We start from the raw sequence: 20,100 nt of genomic DNA, 5'->3' as shown, positions 1-20,100 counted from the left end.
GAGTTTTTTTAACAGAACTTTCCGTATGCAAAAACAATGCCTCCATTAAACTATGATTGTCCAAATTAGCACAGTAAAAAGTTACTATAAGACCAGCCTAGGTGCTGGCTCACGCTTGTAATCCTAACTACTCAGGAGGCTGAGATCTGAGGATCCTGGTTCAAAGCCAACTCCGGCAGGAAACTCCATGAGATTCTTATGTCCAATAAACTACTCAAAAATGTTGGGAATTATGGTGTGGCTCCAGTGGTAGAGCTCTCACCTTGAGCAAAAGAAGCCAGGGACAGAATTCAAGTCCCAGGACCAGCAAAAAAAAAAAAAATGTTATAAAACCACATCACACCTGGGTATAAGGTATGATATATGATATATGAGTACTAAGAAAGAAAGTAAGCAGATGATCTGGATTGTTTCACACATTAATTCTCTTAATAATATATTCACTAAGCACTTTATAATCCCCAGTATATATTTGTAAGAACACTGTCTTTGAAGGAAAAAAGGTAAAATTTCAGGATACAGAGCATTAAATACTGTAAAAGAACTCTGAGTTCCCTATGTTATATGAACAGTAGGTCCATACATAAATTAAAAATCACCAAACCTAAGTCTTCTTTCATGTTCTTTATCTCAAATAATGTGAATGATTGCTTTACCTTTTCTATATCATCATCCAACTTCAGCTTAAGATATGTCACCTTTCCAACATTGTCATTTGAGATCACTTAAATTAAGCACATGGCATGTCTTTTTGTCTTGAGAGGATTCCAATATCTGTTACTTTATTTGTAGAGCACGATTTGCTTTTGGTAGGCATATATTTGCACAGTTTAGAACAGAGAAACATCCAGCAGTGATACAATTATTCAAAACATACTGTGTAATTCCTTATAATATTAATAACAATTATTATTACAGCTAATTATATTATATAAAATATTTTCCTTTTTTAATTATTTTTTGAACACCCCATTAAATCCTTAAGAAAGGTAGGTTTATCCTAGGTCTAGCTTTTGGTCGAGGTTCATTATTTGGTATTTAAATCCCTAAGCCTCAGTTTCTTGAACTCAAAGCTTAAGCACTGTGCCTCAGCATTTATGCTAAAGACTAGCAGTGCAACATATGGACTACAGCTCCATCTCCATCTTTGCAAAAAAACAAAATTCTTGAGCAGTCTTTGAATTTATTTTAAAATTCCTAAGGTTGCATCTAAATTTAAGAACGGAAGCTATTTTTATTGATTTTCTTTGGTTTCTAAGTTACTATTCTTCTGAATAATTTCTATTAACTTTGCATTGTTCAGTCCTTTGGTTACAGATTTCTTTATTCCAAGGTTCCAAGTAGTTAATATTTATAAAGCATTTAAAATATTAACAGGTCATTTAAGTTCATCTTTTCATATGGGGAAGAATACTCTATATTGAAATTATTTTAAAAGATTTCACATTAATCAATTTCTGGATTTCATGTTTTCAAGCTCAGTCATTGATTATATATAATCTTAGATGTTTTTCATTTTTCTTCCCATTTCCCATTAACATTCTCTTAATCTTTCCAATAATTCATTGTTTTGAAAAGTGTTATATTAATATTTCCATTATTTCTTGTCTCTTTTTACCAAATATAAAAAAATTCCCCACCTTTCTGGGACTACAGTATGTATTTCCCATAAAATACACTACATAATTCTGCCTTTATGTTGTCAAGCAAATATTCATGCTTTAAAGCAATATGAATTTGTCACTATGGTATATAGTCATACCACCACAAAATTCACCCTCCATTTGCTTCAAGGAAGCATATATTCTGGAGTTAAGTTGCTTGTGTTGTTAACAATACTGTCCTTTTAGGTTTAAATCAAAACTATGATATGATTGCCTCATTGTAATTTATCTTAAATTACACTAAATTGTGCTCAAAAATGATGTTTGGATCTGAGATAATAGAAGGATGCATGCAGTTCTGAGAACGGCATTTTAAATGTCAGTACAAAAGCGTATTTAATGTTCCAACCAGAAACATGATCTTTCACTGAAAACCAGTGTGGGTTCTTTACTACTCATTCTGACACATGAAGGGCCCAGTAACCTCTTTCCTAAAGAATATAATCATGGGTACTATGTGGAATTACATTTTTCTCATTCTGACAAGGTGAAAGAATTAGTATTCTTCATAGGGCACTTACCCCTCCCTCTAGATGCCCCCTGCTTTTTTTTTGCTCTTATACTACAAAAATAGAAGGTGATTTAATTTTTCTCCTTTGGATTCACAGTGAATAATCATATGGATGAGCCAATGTGTTTTCTAAGGGATAATAACTCTCTTGTTTTCATTTTCTCAAAACAGATGCCCCCTAGAAGCATATTTCATTTTTGAAACTTTAAAATATTTCCCAGTATGGGATTGGATGAATGTGTAATTTATAAGTTTCCAACTGTGCAAAAATCACACTGAACTCAAAACTTACATATTCAGAATAAACAGTTAATATTTATAAGCTGTCACGTTATCTCTTACCTAGATTAATATACTGAAACTATTTCTTCTCTCTGAAACTGAAACATAATTCATTTTATATGAAATTGAGAACAAAAAAGAGCAAATAATCCCACAGTAATGAGAGGAGTAATATGATTATTTTTGATGTGTCATCAGTATACACACATTTATTACCACTGAGCATAATAAAATATATTAACAAAAGCATCTGTATAGAAATGGAGCAGAAGTTTAAAAAGATGACAATTATATAAAATGATAATTTATTGTGGCACTGTATCTAAACAGCTTGATTATTACAACTATCTTTTAATTTTTGAGGAAAGCAAGATAAACCAATCTTGATAGGTTAGTCATATTCTCAAAATACTTTTTTTAAACTTTTTTATTGCAAAGATACTGTACAGAGGAGTTACAGTTACATGAGGAAGGTAATAAGTACATTTCCTATCAAGCATTGTTATCCCCTCCTTAGAGACTTAGGAAACACTCTTCTCATACAGATTTTCTTTCAACTATTCATTTAGAATTCTATTCTTCTAAAAACTACATTTGGAGACAAATTAGTTAATTGAGAGAAGAAGTCAAAGGAACTATAAATTCAGGCAGCCTATGTTCACTTCTAACAAATTTATAAGATGATTTATTTGTTGCTTTTTTTTCTTTTTTTTTATTGGGAAAATGCCGTACAGAGGGGTTACAATCACATGGGCAAGGTAATGAGTACATTTCTTATAAAAAATTGTATGTACCTCACCCACTGTATAACACCTGCTTTCACTGTATTTGATGTTGGTATAATTTGGGAAGGGGAAGGGAAAATACAAATCGTTTAAATAGGGATACAGGTGGACTCATTGCAGCAATGAGAAGTACAAGTCTTTATGTCCAAAACGAATTTTACAACTTTGGCTGGCAGAGGGGGAGGGTGGTGGTGAAACGGGAGGGGATGAGAAGGGAAAACAAAGGAGGAGTCAACAATGCTTGATAAGAAATGTACTCATGGTGTTCAACCACTTTGGAAAGCAGTATGGAGGTTCCTCAAAAGACTTCACATAGAGCTCCCCTATGACCCAGCAATCCCACTTTTGGGCATTTACCCAAATGTTTACAAACAAGACCACACTAAAGCTACCAGCACAACTATGTTTATTGCAGCATTATTTACCATAGCTAAGATATGGAACCAACCCAGATGCCCCTCAGTAGATGAATGGATCAAGAAAATGTGGTATATATACACAATGGAATTCTATGCCTCCATCAGAAAGAATGACATTGCCCCATTTGTTAGGAAATGGAAAAACTTGGAAAAAATTATATTAAGTAAAGTAAGCCAGGCCCAGAGAAACATAGTTTCCCTTATTTGCAATAGCTAGTATATGTATGAGTCAAACAGAAAAGGTCAGATAATGTGATGTTACGAAAATGAACCCTTAGATATGTATTTTAATGCTTTTTTCTTTCATGCATTTGTTTCTAACGCATTTATAAGATTATCTCTTTGTTGCTTTGTATGTCCCTCCCCCACAGTATAACCCCTGCTTTCACTATATTTGATGTCAGTATAACTTGTGGAGGAGTTGGGGAAAAACAAGTCTTTTAAGGATACAGGTGGACCCGTTGCAACAATGAGAAGTACAAGTTGTCATGTCGAAAACGAGCTTTACAACGTTGTGGGGGGGGGGGGGGGAGGCAGGATGGGGGGGTTGGAGGGGGGAGGCAGGGAAGTGAAGGGTAAACAAAGGAGGAGGCTGCAATGCTTGATAAGAAATGTACGCATTATCCTGCCCATGTAATTGTAACCCCTCTGTACAGTATGTTCACAAAAATAAAATAAAATAAAATAAAGAATAAAAAAAAAACACCAAAAAAAAAAAAAAAGAAATGTACTCTTGGGGCTGGGAAGGTGGCTCAGTGGTAGAGGGCTTGCCTTGCATGCCTGAGGCCCTGGGTTCAATTCTTCAGCACCACATAAGCAAAAATAAAAAATCCTTGGGCTGGGAAGGTGGCTCAGTGGTAGAGTGCTTGCCTTGCATGCATAAGGCCCTGGGTTCGATTCCTCAGCACCACATAAGCAGAAAAAAAAAAAAAAAGCCGGAAGTGGTACTGTGGCTCAAGTGATAGAGTGCTAGCCTTGAGCTGAAGGGCTGAGGGACAGCGCCCAGGCCCAGAGTTCAGGCCCCACGATCGGACCCAAAAATAAAAATAAAATAAAAATAAAAAATACAGAAGTAGGGCTGTGGCTCAAGTGGTAGAGTGCTAGCCTTGAGCTGAAGAACTGAGGGACAGTGCCCAGGCCCAGAGTTCAGGCCCCACGACCGGACCCCCCCGCCCAAAAAAAGAAAGAAATGTACTCATTACCTTGCCCATGTAATTGTAACCCCTCTGTGTGGTATTTTCACAATTAAAAAAAAATGAACTTTACAACTTTGGTGCAGGGAGGGGGGGCGAAGGTGGGGGGAGAAGATGGGAAGGGATGGTAAAGGGAAACAAAGGAGGAGGCCACAATGCTTGATAAGAAAGGTACTCATTATCTTGCCCATGTAATTATAACCCCTCTGTACGATATTTTCACAATAAAAAAAAAAAGATTAAGAGGAAAAACAAAAAAAAAGAATGTAGACATCAACTAATATCTCTACACCTAATCCTGAACTCTGTCAATAACTAATTATATCACATTAGATAAATTTCTATGTATGGCCATAAGAAAGTTTATTTACCCATAGAAAAAGAGTTATAAATATAAAAAAGATGTTACTAAGACGAATATATGTATATATATATATATGTGTGTGTGTGTGTGTGTGTGTGTGTATGTATTTATACATACATCTATCACAACATATACATGTGAAATATTTATTTTGAATATTTATACATTAAGAATATTCTCACATTTGTTCAGAAAATTGTTTTATTGCATGTCTTTTTCCTGTGTAATTAATAGTACTCTATTAACTTCAAAATGCTTAGCTAAAATAATAAATTGTATGTTCCCACTACCTTTACAAAATCTGGTGTGTAGTCAATAAGTAATATTTTCCAAGTTCAGTAAGTGATACATATTTCAATAATATAGTGAATCTGGCCAAATAAAAGTTTCAGTTTAGCTGAAACTCACAGAAAAGTCCATTTTGCCATGTAATTTCTGGACTTCCTAAGGAATTATGATTTAAAATAATAAAAGTCATCCAAAACAACCTGATGCTGGTGGCTCATGCTGTAATCCTAGCTACTCAGGCAGATGGGATCTAAGGATCACTGTTCTAAACAAGCCCTGGATGAAAACTCCTGGAGACAATATCCCATAAATGATCAAGATAAAGCAAAGTTATAGATTTGGGTCAGTTTGTAGAATGTAAGCTGAATAAGCAAGTCAAACATGCACAAAGCCTGAGTTCAAACACTAATACCAGTAAATAGATGAATATTACACTGAGTTTGTCAGTCCAGTATTTGATTGGGAGAACTGAAATATATATATATATACATATTAAAAAGAAGTTAGGAAAATGATAAAATGGATATCAAGTCAGAAAAATAAAGGCAAAATCTGGACCAGTAACTCATGCCTATAATCCTGGTCACTCAGAAGACTAAGTTGTGAGAAAATTGCTTTGAAGTCAACTTGTGCAGACAACCATGAGATTCTTAAGGCCAATTGATGGGCAAAACATGAAAGTAAAGCTGTTGCTCAAGTGGTAGAGTATGAGCCTTAAGTAAAATCTCTGAACAGCAGTACAAGGCTCTGGGTTTAAGTGAGAGAAACAGAGAAAGAAAGCAGAAGGGGTAGAGGAGAGGGAAGGGAAAGGAGGGGTGGAAAAGGAGGAAGGAAGGAAGGAAGGAGAGAAGGAAGGAAGGAAGGAAAGAAGGGTAAAAAAAGGAAAAAGAGAAAAAGGGGAACAAACAAAGGAAAGAGGGTGAAGAAAGGAAGAAAGAGAATACAAGAAAAAAAGAAAAAGAAGAAAATTAAACAACAAAAGCTTTGCAGACAAGTCTGAATACAAATCTGAACAAGTCTTATGACCACACACATCCACGGAGAGTTAACAGTGATAATAAGAATATCGTTAATGAATGCTCATAGATATGCTCATAGATAGTAGTTCCCATCTCTATATCTGGAAATTGCACTGACATATGAAGCCTGTGGCTGAGTTCTATTACTGGCACACCCATTTACAAAGGAAGACCTTGGTGAACGAAGAGATTGGAAAAACTTTGCCCTAAGTCACACATTAATAAGTAGCAGATCCAAAGTTCAAATTCTGACAATCTGACTCCAGGCAGATTTTTTTCTATACTGGGAATTTACCTCAAGATCTTGTTTCTGGTAGGCAAGCACTTGGCCACTTAAGCCATCCTCATACACACTTCCTTTTTAATTTGGCAATTAAAGGACTGGATGTTCTGTATTTTGGAAAATTCTCTCCAGTTAACAATTCAACATATACTGTGCAGTGTGGAGAATAGATCTAAATGGAGGGAGCAAGGTAATTAAAAGGCTCTTATAGTAATTCAGATGAGAATAATATACTCAACTGAAACAGTATTGTAAGGAAACTGAGTCATAAATATTAGAATAAAGAAAGGGCAGAAAGTGAACTCAACAGACCAACAAGCTTTTATTTCAGGAGCAAAAGCCTGAAAGGGAGGCCAGAGTCATCCAGCCAGACTGGAAACAAACACAAACATACTTTCTTAGAACTGAAATTGCCTTTTATTAGGCAAAAAGTGAATAAAATCAGCACAGGGCAGGGTTCTGCACCAGAAGAAGGCTCTCTTTGTACAGGAGATTGAATTTTATCTCGAGTTAGCATCTATTTTTAGCATGTCAACAAACTGTATGGCCCTCAACTCACAGGTTAGCTCTTTTACAGCCACAGAGTATGTATGGGAAGAGGCCAAGGAAGGGGAGATGATTCAGTGAGGCCTACAGTAAGGGCAGTTTTATGACTGTCAAGGGGAAAGGTGAGTGTTTTTAGTTTAAGTCATTTCCCATCAAGTATGAAATAAAGAAGTTGATGACCATAAAACATCAGGCATCAAAAGACAATGAAATGTGTAAGACTACATGGTTGCTGGACTGCAGTCATGATAGAGAGAGCAATATCTTTCTTGCCGCCTCGATGTTTTCTGGAGATTTGAAATGAATGATGCTCCCTGTCATGACCTTATCCAATCCTATAGTTGCCTCTTGGATATACGAGTAGATTTCTCCTTATGGTAGCTAAGTACCTAGTTCTGTAATATGGGATAGAGACCTAAGCTGAAGACACAGACAAAGGATCATAAGCTGATTTCTGATCTGCAATCCTATTGATTAGATAGCATTATCTAAGACGAAGTTTCATTATTTATTTAAATATTTATGTCCAAAGTGTTTTTACATTTCTACTTGTTTGTATTGTACATTTTGATCAGTCAGCCCTTCTCTCCCACTCAAAGACATTTAACTAACCCACAGAAATGAATGACTTTTCCAAAGAGTAACATGGAGTTTCATCTGACTTCTTATCCATTTATAACCACAAACAGTAATTAAAACAATCGCATTTCAATCATCTTTTTATTAAAATGAACATAGTAAGGTGCTACAAATTGGTTCAGAAGCAGAATTCAGCATACTAGACCAATTACAGATTACATATGAAATAATGGTGAAAAGTGATGTGTTTTTATTTCAGTTCATTCCACTATTACCTAAATAAAGCTGCCCCACCAAGCAACACTATGTGACATCATCAACATTTGACATTCTCAAAAAGAAAATGTTAATGAAATTAAGCAAAATAGATTATTTATCCTTTATTTCATAGTTACAAAAAACCTGCCATGGCAAAAGAAAAAAATATTGCAAGTTAAATGGTGACAAAAAAGATGAAAGGAATGTAAAAATATTGATCTGCTGATTTCTTTCACTTCACTCTGAATTACATTTCATGCTTGCAGTGAACTGTTCAGGAATTTTCTGGGTTGAAGATAGATTACTCTGTAATTTCATATTTCATATGATAATGCTCGACTGTCAGAAGTAGAAATAGCAGAAATTAACTAAATTGTTTTTAACCTAATTTCTCTGTTCAAGAATATAATTATCATGCATTCATAAAAAATCGAGTGAGAATGAAGTACTAGAATTTGACTATCTTTAAAACTGCAATTAAAGAAAACATTATTATGGCCAAATCTTCCATGTATTTCTTCATTAAAAATGAAATATTTTAATATCATCTATTTGCAGTGGAAATACTTAAGTAATATATAAAACATGACCTTCAAATATTAAATATTTTAATATCTATTTTCTTTAAAATTTAAAAGTATATTTATTTCTAGCATTATTAATAAAAGTGAAATTTAATTTTCAAAGTTTCTCTAAAAGTTCTTATTCAACAATTTTCTCCATTCTATAATATCTTTCTCAGCCATTTTCTATAACAGAAAATAAGAATATGAATACTATTTTAAGAACTTTATTTTTTTTTCTCTGTAGAAAAAATATACCAGTTTGTGTTAACAGATATCATTCACTTGCAATTCTAAGACGAAACAAATTACTGTATATGTTGGAATATATTTTTCTTTCTCTTTCTGGGAAAAATCAGAGTGGAAACAGATTCAGAATTTTAAATAAGAATCTATGTGTGTTCTCCCCAATTATACAAAGGAAGGAGAAAAGATGTCTATATGATGCTGTAAGTAAGGAAAGAAAATTTTGTTTATTCCTCACAAAAGATGAACTTACTCCATCAGTATCATTGCAAAGTAAATCAAGTATAATCTGTTTTTAAGTCATTGAAACTGAATGGCTCTGTGAATTAGCAGAACTGACAGGAAGATGAATAGAACATGTCAGCGTGCTCACTTCCCACCCGGTCTCCGTTACATTGTGTCTGCGCTGTCTCCCCTTTTACTAAAGAATGCATAGTAGATACTCTGCTCTCTTAGCACAAAATCCCAGCATAAGTAAATTTGGGGGGCATTTGGGAAATTAGTCAAAATTTCTGAGAGCTACAGTACTTCTTCTACAGCTATTAAGCATAGCTATAAATTTACAATCTTTGAGTAGTAGGGAAAAGTTTTACTTTTCTTCTCTTTGTTTCCCAACTGATTGTCACTGATTTGCACTATGTTCCTCATATCAACTACCTGAGGTGGTCTTGAACATCTTAGTATCAGCAAATAAAATCTGCCCAGTAGCAAACACACACACACACACAAACAACAACAACAACAACAACAAACCCAACCGTCAACAAGTCTGTTATAATTTACGAGTACAGATAATTACTGCCTCTTTGCTGTCATCACTGGGTTCTAGTACAATCCTCACATTTTCTCTCTTCACACTAATACTTAGGTAACCTATTATGGGAGAAGTTGTTGCTGGGAATTAAACCAAGGGTTTTGAACATTCTAGACAAGTGCTCTACCCCTGAACTGCCCTCAGAGTAGACAGAAACAAAAGAGAAGAGGGGAAGAAAAAGAGAGGGGACATCTTAATTTAAAATTTTTGCTTGAAATTTATCAATGACTCTACCTACCAAATTAAATGAAAATCTTCCTGAACGCATTTGCTATGACTCTCGTGAGAATTCTTTATTTTTAGAGGGGTGGAGAAGAGGACCGTGGATGGAACTCAGGGAAATATTCTTGATAAATTGCTGAACCTGAGATTCTTTTCCACCCCTGCATGTGGATTCATTTTTAAAATATGTTTTATTATCTTTACGCTGCTCACACCTCCCCTCAAATTACCTAGTTCCATTTTCACACTTGAATACCATACTTGTTCTATAGTTTCACAGATCTAACCTTTAACATATGCTTTGTGCTTCTAAAATAATTCTTCTCCCCCTTTACCTAGAAAATTCCAACTAACTCTAAAGCTTCAACTCACAGGTCCACATTTCTGTACCCAAAATAAGGTCCTAGGAAACTACACCTGAGTCTGTTATTAAACCTTCCACACATAGTTGGTAAGCAAACACTCTATGTCCACTCATGTGCTGGCCAAAGGGAAAACAAGACAAGATTCTTGTTATTAGACAAAATTACAACAAACCTAGTTTTACAGATCTCAATCAATTTAATGTGTGATTCTATAATCAAGCAGCAATCCAGAACAAAAATAATCGTCTTCCCAACCCAAAGTCAGCCACGTAAAGGGAGAGCCATCCAGGAAATGGAAGCAGGGTGAAAATCATTGCATCCACAGACAGATGTCTTCATTGAGCTGTTGGCCATTGGATTTTTAACCAAATTCTAACTTAAATACTGATTTAAGTAATTGGTAAAGTCTTTATCAGTTATTTTAAATTTTTTCTACACATTTCTTTCAGAAGTGATGATTGTTTTTCTTTTGTCCATATGTAACTCATTTATATTTACCTTCATTATGAAATTGAAACAGGAGAGTGAGGAAACTGCTAGTATATATTCAATTTTTAAGCTCGTTCTAGATACATACGTATATGTTTCTACACTGTTATTAAGGCTTTAGTTGTTGAACATAATATTATATGTGCACTTTAAAAATTTAAGTTGAATTAGCATTAACATAATTGGGAAAGTAGATAATTTTGCCTGGACAGTATTGTTACTAGTATTATTACTTTGGTGGTGAAAGCACAAAGCATCCTGAACTCTAGCACCTTTCATTATTCTATGATCATCTCTCACCTAAGTCTTAAAGTAGCAAAGGAGAGTACTGTTAATGTGACATGATTCAATGAAATGGAATTACTTTAAGAAGGTTTCTCCTCCACTTGTAGGTAATTGCTGTCTTCTCCGCCTATCTGTGAGCTTCTGTCATATGCAGCTGTATGAGTGTCAAAAGTTAGAATCATGTAGGCACAATACATAACTAACAACTAGTTCACTGAGCAAAAGAATATTGAATAAGTGAAACAGGCATATCCACTTTATTTGTGCCACTTTATCACTGAGAAGTTTAATAGTTCTTACTTCAATATTTTGGCATTAACATCTTGGTATTGCACTTAGCAACTCTGAATTAATTGGATAATAGAAAGTCAGACTCCAGGATGCAAGCACATGGTGAGTTAGTACAAACTGATTTCCAAGGCTAGATGTGGTACTTGCTGTTTTCAGTCATGAAGCAAAGTCTCATTAGAAAGAAAACTTTGATGCAATCAGAAGCATTCTGAAATTTCCACCAAAATTAAAGCTATTATTTAAAGGTTTACACAGTTTACCTATAAACAGACAAAGAAATCTTTTGACTTTTTCATTTCCTGAAAGATGAAAAAGCCTTTATAATGACTAAAAAACTTGATGTGTTTACATAAATCTTTCATGACAAAATAAAATCTAAGACTAAATGTACTGAGGACTTTTGACAGGATATAGAGCCAAATATCTTGTTGCTTTAGCATTTACTTTCAGGACTAATTATTTCCATCTACAGACATAATTGCCTTACTGAATTCCATAGACCATAAATATCCCTGACTTCTAAGCATAGAGCTACCCTATAATATCAGCCAGTTAACATTATAACTGGCAGAATTCTATCTCCAGCTGTTTCTTGTGAGATTCAGAGACCAAACAATCAAAAAGAGAATACATTCACATTTCTAAATGCTCAAGATAAGTAGTCTCTCTGGTCGTCTCCATTATGGAGAACTCCATAAATCTAATCCATAAAGACATATGTACTGAGGCAATGCCTACAGAATGCCATAGAAATCAGATTAAAATTGGAAAACTTGACTATCCAAATGTTTCTCAATATCTCAGATCCTGGCATCATGTAGATAAAGCACTTGGAAGGAACAAAGCTTCCGTAAACTGTATAAAATTATTTTTATGCAATAACAAAATAGATTTTTACTTCTCCCTACTGAGTAATATAACCTTCATATCAAAGCATATCATGAACAGGAGCATCTGCAACTTAAGTTATGGCAAACTTAGGTACATTATTTAGCATATAAAACCACACAAATCTACATATATAAATAAATATATACATAAATATATTTATATGCAGATATATTCACATATATGTGTGTGTGTATATCTTGAACTACTTTGTTAATAACTCATCTCATTATTCCTTTTTTAAAGATACTATAGTGCTCTATCTCTTGGCAGTGGTTTCTGAAATGTTTGGGACTATGAAATTTTTGCCTTAAATCAAATTTTATGTGGATACTCACTGGGAAAAATATGTAAGAAAAGCTATGTTTTGATTAAAGTTTTAATTTTTGCTGCAGTAGTCCCATACTGTAGTTTGAAAGCCTCTAATCTATTAAACTTTTCATTCCTTAAGTAAATTTACCCAGTTTACACTTCTTTTATTCAATCATTTACTAGGTTAAAATGTATTCACGGATAAACACATAAGTGTCCAACATTGCATAGCACAGGGAAAGAAATAAGACTGACTCCACTCTCAAATATGTTGATATATTATGAAAATTCAAACACATAAATCAAGAGATTTAGCACATGGAGCTTTGTATCACATCTATACACATATTCCTGGTACAGTTCTGTCACAAAGGAAAAAATGATCACTTGTGTAGATTAGAAAAGTTTCACCCAACTACATAGTTGAATTTGATCTTGAAAAAAAAATCATAGTGCATAAGGATGAATTCTAGAAATAAAGAGGAGACTGCTTTTGTATGGAGATTCTGCTAAAGCATAGACATGTGAGAATAAAGTACCTTTGGATAACAGAGTTTTACAGCAGCTGAAATGTGGGATGGAAAGAAATTAGCTCACAAGGCAATGGAAATAATACACTTTCAAAATAATTAACAGCAAATCAATCCTCTCTATTAGGATGATTTCTATTTATAACAATAAGCTTCTATTATGAAATAATAAAATGTACTATTAAGATTATTTGATATCAGTCAAATCTTTCATTTCTAATACTTTCACATAGAAGACTTAACACAAATACTAGGTTTCTATTTCTTCACTCGCAAACTGCAGTAGTATCTATTTCACAAGCCTATGACAGTCATTATAAACATTTATGGATAGCAAGGATAATTAATGTTGCTTACATAATTTTTATATATTAACATACACATATTTTCTTACCAAATACATTTCTATATAAAGGTTGTAGCAACACTCTTTAGGTTTCTTTGTAAATTTTCCCTGTGTCTGTCTGTCTCTCACTTTCTCTCTCTCTCTCTGCTTCAACTCACTGCTGTCCATGTGCTCTTTATTTTTTTATTTTTTATTTTTTTGTCGGCCGTGGGGCTTGAACTCTGGGCTGGGGCACTGTCCGTGTGCTCTTCAGCTCAAGGGAGCGCTCTACCGCGTGAGCCTCAACGCCACTTCTGGTTTTCGAGTGGTTTTATTGGAGACAAGAGTCTCATGGACTTTTCTGCCTTTGAACCATGATCCTCAGATCTCAGCCTCCTGAGTAGCTAGGATTACCAGCGTGAGCCACTGGAGCCCACCTCCATGAGGTCCTTTTGTTCAAGGCTAGTCCTCTGCTCTATCACTTTGATCCACAGCACCCACTTACGATTTTCTGGTGGTTAATTGGAGAGAAGAGTCTCATGGACTTTCCTTCCTGATCTGGCTTCGAACTGTGATCCTAATATTTCAGCCTCCTGAGTAGCTAGGATTATAGGCTTGAGCCTTCAACTCCAGGTTCCTTCTGCCCCCTTCCTCCCCATCCCCTTCTTCTTCTCCTTCTCCCTCTCCTTCTCCCTCTCCTTCTCCCCTCTCCCTTTTCAGTACTGCAGTTTGAATTCAAGACCCTATGCTTGCTTGACTAGCACTCTACCACTTAAACCATGCCTTCAGCCTAATTTTGTTGCTGAGTGTTTTAGAAGAGTCTAGCAAGCATTTTATTCAAGCTAGCTTATAAATGTGATCCTCCAGATGTCAACCTCCTGAGTAGCTAGGATTATAGGAATGAGCAAATGATATCCAGCAGGAAGCCACTTTCTAGAAAATCATAAACATGTCTATAACTTCAAAAGCAAATAACTTGTTGTGAGAAGCCCCCATTGGTTTCTTCTCCATCCTTTTTGTTGGAAAGCCTCCATCTTTAACTTTTTGTTTTTACTTGCTCAATAATTCTTCTTCTTAAGTACTAAACACAAATTCCCAGTAATATATAGCTGACTAAAATTCATTTACCCCTCTTCTTCCAAAAACCCATGAAAATAACCAAAAATAGGAAACAAAGTTCTAGTTCCAATGAACTTTAGAAAACTATAAATGAAAGTCTGCAAAAATCTCTAACAACATTCAAAAAGCAAACACCATGCAGACATTTCCAGCAGTGAAAAGTTCTGAAGAAAATAAATAAAAATTAATGTTTTAGAAAACCAGAAATGAATAAATATGTAAGTCAGCCATTAAGAAGCCAAGTTTATGCATCTGATTGGCAGATAAGAATATGTGAAGAAAGAGGAAATATGTCACATTTTGCTCATTTTCAGATGAATTACAAATTAGGAGAAAATTTCCAGATTTCATGGGAGGTGGAAAAGATGCAGAAAGTGAGTACTTTCATAGCACAGGTGAACAAACTGTTCATAATAACTGCATTCTATTCAGCTCATATAATGGCTTCCAAAGCAGACAATATTCCAAGAAAACATGAGTCCACTGAAGACACAGAGAAAAAAATACTCTGAAATAACTAGAGATTCTAAATGACTACCATACTCTTTTTTCTTCTTTTTCTTTTTCGTTTTTTATGTGTCATGGGGCCTAGGAGCTGTCTCACAGTTCTTCCGCTCAAAGCTAGCTCTCTCATTTGAGCCACAATGCCACTTCCTACCCTACTCTCAAAGAATAACTTACATCAGTGTTCCTCAAAATACTCCACGAAATAGTAAGTAAGGAAACCTTACTCCAATCAGTCGATAAAAAGGATACAATTACAAATAAAATACATACCAATGTCATTGAAGAACACATAAATTTAGATATGATATATATATACTTAAAAACACAGATATGTGCCCACAAGGCCAACCATGCATCTATAAATTTAAGCATTTTTATTAGTGAAAATTTATTTATTACATAATAAAAGAACAGACATGTGTCCATATCCAGTTTTCTTTATATGTTTCTTAAATTTTTTATACATTTTTTATTGTGAAAATGTTGTACAGAGGGGTTACAGTTACAGGAGTACATTTCTTTTTGAGCATTATTTCCTCCTCCTTTGTTTTTCCACTACCATCTTTTCCCGCCCACCTCCACAACTACCCCCTTTATATGTTTTTTTATACTTTTTGGACTGTTAAACTTACCTTTTTGGTGTGTTTATTTCTTGGTCTTCTGATGTATTTTTCATGTGATTCAATATTTCAGAGAAAAACAACCATTGACTTTTTCCTAGATTTAAACTTTAAAATGAATAATATAATATTATTTTTACAAAGTAGATACCTTTATATATCTACCTATTGCAAAGGAAACTGATGACTTTCAACTGATGAAAAAACCTAAAATACCTTTTTAAGCACAAATATCAAATATTAAATATCAAATTTTAAAATTAAAGTCTTCCAAACACACCTGTTTTATGTTTTCAAATAAAGTCATCATAGTTAGAATAAATGTATATCTGTTTTATAAAAGCCACCAATTCAATTATAAATTTTAACAAAAAAATAACTGCTAAAATAAGTAACACATATTATTATTTTCTATTTTATTTTATTTTTTATTGTGAAAATACCATACAGAGGGGTTACAATTAGTTGGGCAAGGTAATAAGTACATTTCTTATCAAGCATTGTTGCCTCCTTCCCATCCTTTCCCAGGCCCCCCCTCCCCCCTTCCAAACCTCCCACTCCTCCTATTCCCACTCCCCCCTCCCCTGGCCAAAGTTGTAAAGTTCATTTTTCGACATAATGTCTTGTACATCTAGTTGCAATAGGTCCACCTGTATCCCTATTTAAACAATTTTCTAAATGGTTGTTTCTATTATGTACAGAGCTATAAACAGGCAAAATTTATATATTTGTCATGAGTTTCTACTCTATTGTTATCTATCTAAATGAGTAACAAGAAAGAAAATATGTTTTACTTTGTGCCAAATAATTAATCATATATGGACATAATATTTAAATTACAGATTATGCAGAAAATTACAAGATAAAAGTCTCTGTTCCAATACTGAAGAGCAATAGGATTTGACTCAAATCTTTCTTAAGCATTCTCTTGATCTTCCATGAATAACTCTCCATGTTATACACCCTCTGGAGCAATCTGCTCCATTGCCTCCATTCTAAATAAGTCCTGGTAACAATTTTCCAAGTTATAAATTCACATCTTGAATTATTCTTCCTCATGGAATACTTAATTTAAGAAATTATTTACTAAACTTTATTATATAAAGCTGGGAGCGGTTTCACATATTTTTTTAAGAATCATTTTATTCAGGGTTTTGCATACTGTAAAATAAAATAAAACAAAACACAGGTATCTGCCCTGCATCTGCTATTACTGTTCATGCTTCTGAGGGAAAACACAGATATCAATAATGCCATGATGGTTCTAAAAATTCTATGTCCAAGTTCTAGCCATACATCCAACAAGAAGGTAATATGTACTGTAGTGCTAATTAAGGCATCAGCCTCAAATTCTTTTCATTTTCTTTGTTTTTAACTCTGCGAGTCATGTAATTCAGAAAATGTGCATTATATTTTTATCACCTTGTTCCCTGTAAGCCACAATAGGTTTGTCTACTCAAAAATTATGCTAACTTAATCTGCAACACTGCACATGGAGCCAAAATGAAGAAATTTAAAGATCTTTGGACACTTACTAAAGGTTCATTCATGAAGTATCCTTAAGAACTGAATTTTCTCCTTTAATCACAGCAAGTTTCTATCTTAAAGAGTTCTATATTCTATTCCCTGTATATATTAGAACATGTTTCACAAGTTTATGTAGTTGAAAATAAGAAAATTGCTATTTACCTAGGGGCTCAAGAATTTATGAAGCATGTGTGTAAAATGTTGCATTTTCCCACACTAGTGGCTCAAGCATGTAATCCTAGCTTAGGTGGCTGAGATATAAGAATAAGGATGCAGAGCTAGCCCTGACAGGCAAACATTATTATCTCCAAACAAGCAATAAATTCCAAAAGTGGAGATGTAGCTCAGTTTATAGAGTACCAGCTATAAGCAAAAATGCCAAATGAGTATGAGTGTTACATTCTAAGTTTAAACCCAAGTGCTGGCAAAGATGGACACACACACACACACACACACACACACACACACACACATACACAGAGGTGCTGTCTTATTTATTCTAAACAAAAATATCAGTGAATCTATACATTATTTCTAGAATGGTACATACTAGTAATAGTTGTCACAAGGTATATCAAATTAGCACCCATACTTAAGCATTCAGTTATAGTTTGCCAGGAGCCATACCTGATTATGCATAGATATATTTTTAAAACATTTTTTTTACTTTAAAACACTTGAGAGAGAAAATAGTGGTTATTCATATTGTATAAATGAGAAAACTAAATCACATTGGTATTAGCTACCTTACCAAGTTTTAGGCTTTATTTTCAGCAGAGTATTATTATGTAATTGTATCATTAAATCAATTAAAATTAAGTAAGAATAAAATATATTCCCTTGTGCTGAGAATGTGGCTTAGGGGTAGAGTGCTTACCTAGCATGCATGAAGCCCTGGGTTCGATTCCTCAAGGATCTCACACACACAGAAAAATCCAGAAGTGGCACTGTGGCTCAAGTGGTAGAGTGCTACCATTGAGGAAAGAAATGCAGGGACAGTGTACAGGCCCTTAGTTCAAGCCACAGGAATGGCAAAAAAAAAAGTATTCCATTGCCTGTACTAACTGTACTTCAAGCGTTTAATAGTGCCATAGCCTAATGGCTACTAAAGAGTGTTTACATGCAGGATGTCCATCATTACAGAGAATTCTACTGCCATTGTTGTTTCCCAAATAGCTCTGATTCTATGGACCAAGACAGGCAGGACAGAGGCATACTTAATTTCTAACAGGAGTGATTAAGAGAACATACTAGTAACCTGCAATATAGCCAAAGAATTATTGATAAAAAAAAAGTAGAATCATGAGGTTAATGCATTTGAAGAAACCACTTACTATGCTCATTTTTATGCTTAGATTTTACTCAAAAAAAAAAAGCAGTGGATAAAGGATTAGAATATAGTGGAAATAGCTTGAAAACAAAATATATAAAAAAGAAAAATGTTGATTGTTTCAGTTCTGAATTAACTCTGAATCATAATTCATTCAATGGCATTCAACTGAACTATTGTACAGGAGAAAATTTTGAACACTGATAATCTTTTTCTTAAACTTAACAAGGCGAGGTTTATCAAATTTAATAAAATTGAATATTTGCTGGATTATTGCTATTATATGACTAAGTCATTAGGAATTCTATTAGCTGAGAACAGAGAAACTCATTTCCTAATGGAATCTATGGCCATGAACTACATTTCATTCCCAGATATTGGCTGTCTTGGTTTAGAATCATCATTCTCAGACACAAAAACTTCTTGACTTAAAATAAAATATTGCAGAGAGTAATTTAGAAACTTATTTCCTGGAATTACTTTTAATCTTATATAAGATATCTTGAGTTTGTTTATATATTTATTTTTGCTGGTCTTGAGGTTTGAACTTGGGGTCTGGGTATTAAGTCACAGTTCCACTTGTGGCTTTTTTTGTATTTAATTGGAGATAGAGTTCATGGCTTTTCCAGGCTCATCAGACTTTGAACAGAAAACCTCAAATCTCAGCGTCCTAAGGAGCTGAGTGGCCTGAGCCACTTTTATTGTGAAATACTGTACAGAGGGGCTACAGTTACATGAGCAAGGTAATGAGTACATTTCTCATCAAGCATTGTTGCCTCCTCCTTTGGTTAGTTATGTATCAGTGCCTCATTTTGTATATGTGTGTGTTTAAGTGTGTGTGTGTGTGTGTGTGTGTGTGAGCTTGAAGTAAGTTTCTTGTGTTCTTGTTTGGATTTCTTGCTCATGACTGACACTCTATACTTTGAGCCATGCCTCCATTTTATACTCCATTGCAGGAGTGTGAAAGACTTTTCTGTTCATGACTTAGAACCACAATCATTCAGGTCTGATATTACAGAATTACTAGAATTACAGGTGTGAGCCATTGGTGTCCAGCTCTTCTCTTATTTCTTCCAACAAATTTAACTAAATTTAAGTCTTATTTATGAGGCAAACTATTTTTATATCTCAGCATCTACTCTCAAATTTCTGGATGACTACATTGCTACCTTTGAGAACAGGACCAGTTTTCCTGTTTCTAAATTGCAGCAGAAAAAAAACCTTCCACAGCTGCAGCAGAACACTTCTTTGAAGGTCTTGGAATTCATGTTGTGCAAGTATATGGCAAAGAAAATATTTTCTACAAACATGTCTTTCAAGAAGTGTCATTCCTCTGCATTACTTCAGTATAGATAGCTTCATGGCACACTACCAAACCACTTCCAAGCCGATAGCGCTTCATACTGACTTTTTTGCAGATTTACTATCTCAGTTAAGTACCTACACATTTTTCAGTTATTAAATGTTGTGGAACAT

The 20,100-nt window shown here is 34.3% G+C and overlaps 1 pseudogene; it reads left to right on the top strand.

Annotated features, from left to right (window-relative positions):
* Positions 1 to 20,100, top strand: part of LOC122117306 — a 57,321-nt pseudogene that overhangs the window by 36,507 nt on the left and 714 nt on the right.

The sequence above is a fragment of the Dipodomys spectabilis genome, unplaced genomic scaffold, assembly GCF_019054845.1.
Source record: "Dipodomys spectabilis isolate Male_0828 unplaced genomic scaffold, ASM1905484v1 ptg000140l, whole genome shotgun sequence".
Classification (NCBI taxonomy): Eukaryota; Metazoa; Chordata; class Mammalia; order Rodentia; family Heteromyidae; genus Dipodomys; species Dipodomys spectabilis.
This window is presented reverse-complemented; position numbering and strand designations above follow the sequence as displayed.